The 5,982-nt window shown below is 43.9% G+C and overlaps 1 pseudogene; it reads right to left on the minus strand.

Moving 5' to 3' along the window:
• Positions 1-2,737: 2,737 nt before the first annotated feature.
• On the minus strand, positions 2,738-2,855 carry LOC126208321 (5S ribosomal RNA; annotated as a pseudogene).
• Positions 2,856-5,982: the final 3,127 nt, after the last annotated feature.

The following is a 5,982-nucleotide window of genomic DNA, read 5'->3' on the forward strand; positions in this document are numbered from 1 at the left end:
TCCCCCCCCCCCTCCTCCTCTCCCAGCTCTCATGGAAGGGAAAAAACATAGTCTAGTCAAGTATTTTTTCTTTCAAGAAAATGATTTCGAAGTTGGTATTACGCAGGTTTTTAACTGGGTAGGAACCGGGACTTTCTTATGTCTACGTATATGTCGCCAATCCTCCCCCCCCCCCCCCCACCACACAAACCCCTCTACAAGCAATTGTATGGGCGCCCTTGCAGAGAGAAACTGGCGGAAGAAATATTTTCTTTCTCTGTAGAATAACTCTCTGAGTCCTTATTTTAAGAACATAAAGATAAAATCATTGAACTAGTTATTAATTAATGTTGTCCACAACTAAGTATTTCGAAACTCACTAATTATTGAGCAAATCTGCACTTTCTTTGCGTCCGCTCGATTCAACTTCCTCCAGGAGAAAACAAATTACATCTGTAGTTTCATTTATTTTAAGACAAGTGAAAATGAGTTGGCACCAAGGTTAAAATTGTTCAAATGAGTGCCTAATCGAAAAAAAACAGCAAAACTAAACGGAAAGAGCTATATCGCATCCGGCGACGATGAGATATGCTATAATATACAGAACATTCAGAAGAGTTTTGAGAATACAGTAATTTTTTACCTAACAGGCACAGATTTTTGTTGTTAACGTAATTAAAGATTATTATTTTTATTGATTTACTTGAAATTACGTCCAGGTTTGGTTAAATCCCAGAAAAATTTACAAATATTGGAAGGAAAGCTATGGCAGAATGCAAATAATTTAAAAATAAAAGAAATCGTTCGCTGAATAGCAGAGGCGGTGAGTCGTCCATAGGTACAGACAAAAGAGAAAGAAACTTTGCTAGCTGTTGGAATAAGTTTTTGACGAGCTACAGTACAAATACACACACAAATGGGCACAACGTAGGAGCTAAGCTGCTGTCTGTGTGTGTATGTATGTATGTATGTGTGTGTGTGTGTGTGTGTGTGTGTGTGTGTGTGTGTGTACTCCAACACGCCAAAAAAAAGTATTCATAGAGAGATTTTTACAGATATACCAATAATGTTGGATTGAGACCGAAAATTTAAAATCTGGAGAAAAAAAAAATCTGAACGACAGGAGTACTGCTGGATATAAATGAAGCAAACAACAAAATATTCGACTGATTAACAGTCGTCAAGAAATCGAAGAAAATTTTAAAACACCCTTATTCAACTTTGCCATCTGTAACATTATATTTGCTTTCAGATCCTCACTTCTAACAGTCTTAATGGCTGCAATGCGTTATTTTCATGTCTTATATATTTTAATGTCGAAGAGCCAAATTAAAATTAAACAAACGTGCTTTGAAAGCTACATTTTTTCGGCTGTTTGTATAAAGTGTAGCTGAGGTCCAGTATTGAACTAGGTTCATGCAGGAAACCTCCTAAAACCAGTCTCTATTTCGTCGTTAGAACCTACTTTTAACAGCCCAGAACTGAACCCTAGCGGCTCTCGTCTTACCAATTTGACATACCATTGTGCAGCACTGTCTTCTAGTGCAGAAAACGCCATGTGCACAGACGGTAGGTAAGCCACTGTTGTGATCAAGTTGAGAAGCAGGAGGGACGTATATCCTTGTCGGATCGGGGACACATGATGGCCTGGTGTACACTACAGCCAAACGAACGTTGTGCGGGACATTTGCAGAAATGAGAGAGAATTCTGCAGTGAAAAAAACTGAGTGTGCCAAATCCCAAGATAGGGCCAAGTGCCGCCTCTGACGATCACGTTCAGTAGTTTGGTTTCCCAATACAAGGCGTTTTGCAGATGCACACTGTTTGTGAGGTCGTGATGGCCCGCCACCTGGAGATGCTGAATTCATGTCTTACTCACTACTTGTTCTCCCGAATCCAGTTTTTCCAAACACTTCCGAGCCCTCAGTCCGCAGTGCCTATACGACCGATATTATTTCTTTGGTGATTGTAAGATATCTATGAAGGTGTAGTGAGTTTTCTTGCCACTGTTACGTTCCATAATAATCCACATCTGAGAAATGTAGCAAATCTTCAGATTAGTTGACGTTTATTCTTGATTTTATAATTATAGTCGTATGGGCATGTTTAGATTCAACATTTTCTACGAAGCAACTTGCATATTATTTTCTGTAACAGTATCTCGTATTTCCTTGGTTCGCACAAAGCGTACGTACAATAAGGGAAAAGATGTTACATTCGTAAAGTAATTAGTTACAACACTTTCAGAAGTGCAGACAACAATATAAAGAGAATTAAAATCTTCTGGGTTGTTAGGCCGTCATATTTGCTTCTAAGATAATCGACGTTCCGACCCCTCTGCTGGGATCTTATTCAGGACGTTTCACTGTCTACTATTGCTAGAACACTGTCAGAGGTTAGTGTCGTGTTCTTCTATAAAGGCGAGTTCTTCAGAGTTTGAGCTGAAGAAGTGGGAATTTTAGTTAAAATTCTTGAGGCTACCATTGGCGGGCCATCGTCATAGGCTAATATTCCCGCACTGAGGCAAAGAAAGAGCGTTATTGGCTAAACTCCCTCCGAACAGGCCTTAGAAGGCCCAACGGTACCGACCGGCCGCCGTGTCATCCTCAGCCAAGAGGCGTCACTCGATGCGGATACGGAGGGGCATGTGGTCAGTACACCGCTCTCCCAGCCGTATGTCAATTTATGAGACTGGAGCAGCTACTTCTCAATCCAGTAGCTCATCAGTTTGGCTCACAAGGGCTGAGTGCACCCTGCTTGCCAAGAGCACTCGGCAGACCGGATGGTCACCCACCCAGGTGCTAGCCCAGCCCGACAGCGCTTAACTTCGGTGATCTCACGAGAACCGGTGTTCCCACTGCGGCAAGGCTGTCGGCACCGTTGTTGGCTAAACTCTTGTGGACACTATCGGTGGCCCATCGGCATTGAATAGAGAGACACTATTCCATACATACGCTGGAGAAGAGTTAATGGTTGAAATTCCTCCTACTGCCACTGACTGGCCATCATCATTGGCGAGATGCGAAACGGACAGAGCAATAGAGGGGGAATGTTTACCCAAAATCTTATTGTCTGCCGAGGTGACTTGCAGCGCGTTGGCAACGGGGATTGGCCGCGCAATTTGGGGAGCTGTGTCACGGATTGAGCGGCCCCTCCCGCCGGAGGTTCGAGTCCTCCCTCGGGCATGAGTGTTCTTAGCGTAAGTTAGTTTAACTAGTGCGTAAGTCTTGGGACCTATGACCTCAGCAGTTTGGTCCCTTAGGAATTCACACACATTTGAACATTTTTCAGCGCGTTGTTGACGAGTGTATTGCTCGCACACCGCGGATGCATATTCACTTCCTTGATGGCGGGTAGCCCCGAAGCCGGAAGCCTATAACCGTCTTCTCTATTGAAATTACATGCTTTCTTGGAAATTTCAACCGCTCCTCGGACCTTTCGTTTATAAATGTTGGTTTCCTTAGCCAGCACACGTATGTTATTAAAATCGATGTCAGAGCCACAGTTCTCATGATGTTTCGCAACTGCCGATTTTACACTTTGTTTTAGCCACGTGTGCCTTTCGTGGTTCATAACGCGTTCTTTAACAGTTCCCCCCGTTCCGCCTATATACAATTTGCCGCAGCCACACGTTACTTCATAGACGCATGCATTGTGGAGGCAATAGGGTGCATCCGTTTTTCGACGGAAAAAATCGTTTATTTTGTTGTGCCGCGCGGTGTGGTCGTGCGGTCTAGGGCGCCTTGCCTCGGTTCGCGTGGATCCCCTCTTCGGAGGTTCAAGTCCTCTCTCGGGTATGGGTGTGTGTGTTGTCCTTATCGTAAGTAAGGTTAAGTTAGATTAAATAGTTTGTAAGCCTAGGGACCAATGACCTCAGCAGTTTCGTCCCATAGAACGTATCACAAATTTCCAAATTTGTTTTGAGTAAAGAAACGTGTCTGGATACCATTTTTCTTTAGAATTCTGTTTATGCGGTCAGTGACCCAAAAGAACGAACGCTAACCTTTTTCGTGGTCCCAAATTTTGATGTTAAGCTTGTCACTAATCTCATTTCGGCTACTCGCCATTAGTTTCATCTTGCTTTGGTTTACTTTCAGTTCATATATTATGCCCAGTAGACTGTTCATTCCATTCAATATACCTCATAATTAAAACTTCCTGGCAGATTAAAACTGTGTGCCCGACCGAGAATCGAACTTGTCCCAAGTTCGATTCTCGGTCGGGCACACAGTTTTAATCTGCCAGGAAGTTTCATATCAGCGCACACTCCGCTGCAGAGTGAAAGTCTCATTCTGGAAACATCCCCCAGGCTGTGGCTAAGCCATGTCTCCGCAATATCCTTTCTTTCAGGAGTGCTAGTTCTGCAAGGTTCGCAGGAGAGCTTCTGTAAAGTTTGGAAGGTAGGAGACGAGGTACTGGCAGAAGCAAAGCTGTGAGTACCGGGCGTGAGTCGTGCTTCGGTAGCTCAGTTGGTAGAGCACTTGCCCGCGAAAGGCATTGGTCCCAAGTTCGATTCTCGGTCGGGCACACAGTTTTAATCTGCCAGGAAGTTTCATATCAGCGCACACTCCGCTGCAGAGTGAAAGTCTCATTCTACCTCATAATTATTCTTCGCTGTGTCATCAACGAATCTTAATTTTTATATTCTTTGACCCTGACCTTTAGTCCAACTCCTGAACATTGCGAATAACAATAAAATACACTCAAAATTGCGAATAACAATAAAATACACTCAACACTCAATAGCTATTCAAATTTCGAGAGGAGATCAATAAGTAATGCAACATATTTTTTCTCAGCTGATTTCGGTTTAAAAAATTCGGAATTTGTTGTGACACATCATGGAATATTCCCGCTTCATTCCCTATAATTTCATGAAGTCCCGATTGGTAGCGGAGCTATCATAGACTTCAAAATGGCGGTTGCAACGGAGATGCGTTCCAAGCAGAGAGCTGTAACTGAGTTTCTTTCGACGGAAAATCAGAGCATCGAAGGTATTCATAGGCGCTTGCAGAATATCTGCGGAGACCTGGCAGTGAAGAAAAGCAGGGTGAGTAGTTAGACGAGGCGTCTGTCGTCATCGCAACAAGGTCCCGCAGACTCAAATTTCGTTCGTACCGGCCGGCCGCACACGGGTGTGACTCATGCAATGTTGGAACGTGCGGACACTCTCATTCGAGGGGATGCAAACCAACGTCTCCCTCTCTATGACAACGGAAGACATCAGGAATGTCTGCGCACCTGAGAGGAGCTCACGAAACTTCACTGATCTTCCTCATGCGCTCTACAGCCCGGATCACGCAACTTGCGACCCTCGTCCGTTTGGTCCAATGAAGCATGCAATCCGCAGAAAGTAGTACGTGGATAATATGGAAGTTACTGATGCAGCAAGGCATTGGCTCCGACATTGACCAATAGAGTGGTACCTTGTGGACACACAGCTGTAAGGTGGCTTAAGGCCGTCGCGTTGAACGGAGATTATTTTGGAAGATAGGATTCTATAGCCAAACGAGTGGTGAATAATATGGTGCATTGAAATCTTGAATAAAACCAACCTGTTTTCAGAAAAAAATCTTAACTTACTTATTGAACGCCCTTCGTATCATACGAGGATGAGTCACATGAAAACCTTAAATATTTTTTAAAAATATTATTTATTGTGTAGAAGTGGTACAAAGCTGTATCACTTTTCAACATAATCTCCCCCGCGCTCAATGCTAGTTCAAAATGGCTCTGAGCACTATGGGACTTAACATCTGAGGTCATCAGTCCCCTAGAAACTTACAACTACTTAAACCTAACTAACCTAAGGACATCACACACATCCATGCCCGAGGCAGGATTCGAACCAGCGACCGTAGCGGTCTCGCGGTTCCTGACTGAAGCGCCTAGAACCACTCGGCCACAACGGCCGGCCCTCAATGCAAGTCCTCCAGTGCTTACAAAGTGCATAAATTCCTTTAGAAAGAAATTCTTCTGGTAGTCGGCGCAACCACTCATGCA

Source organism: Schistocerca nitens, chromosome 1 (assembly GCF_023898315.1).
Source record: "Schistocerca nitens isolate TAMUIC-IGC-003100 chromosome 1, iqSchNite1.1, whole genome shotgun sequence".
NCBI lineage: Eukaryota > Metazoa > Arthropoda > Insecta > Orthoptera > Acrididae > Schistocerca > Schistocerca nitens.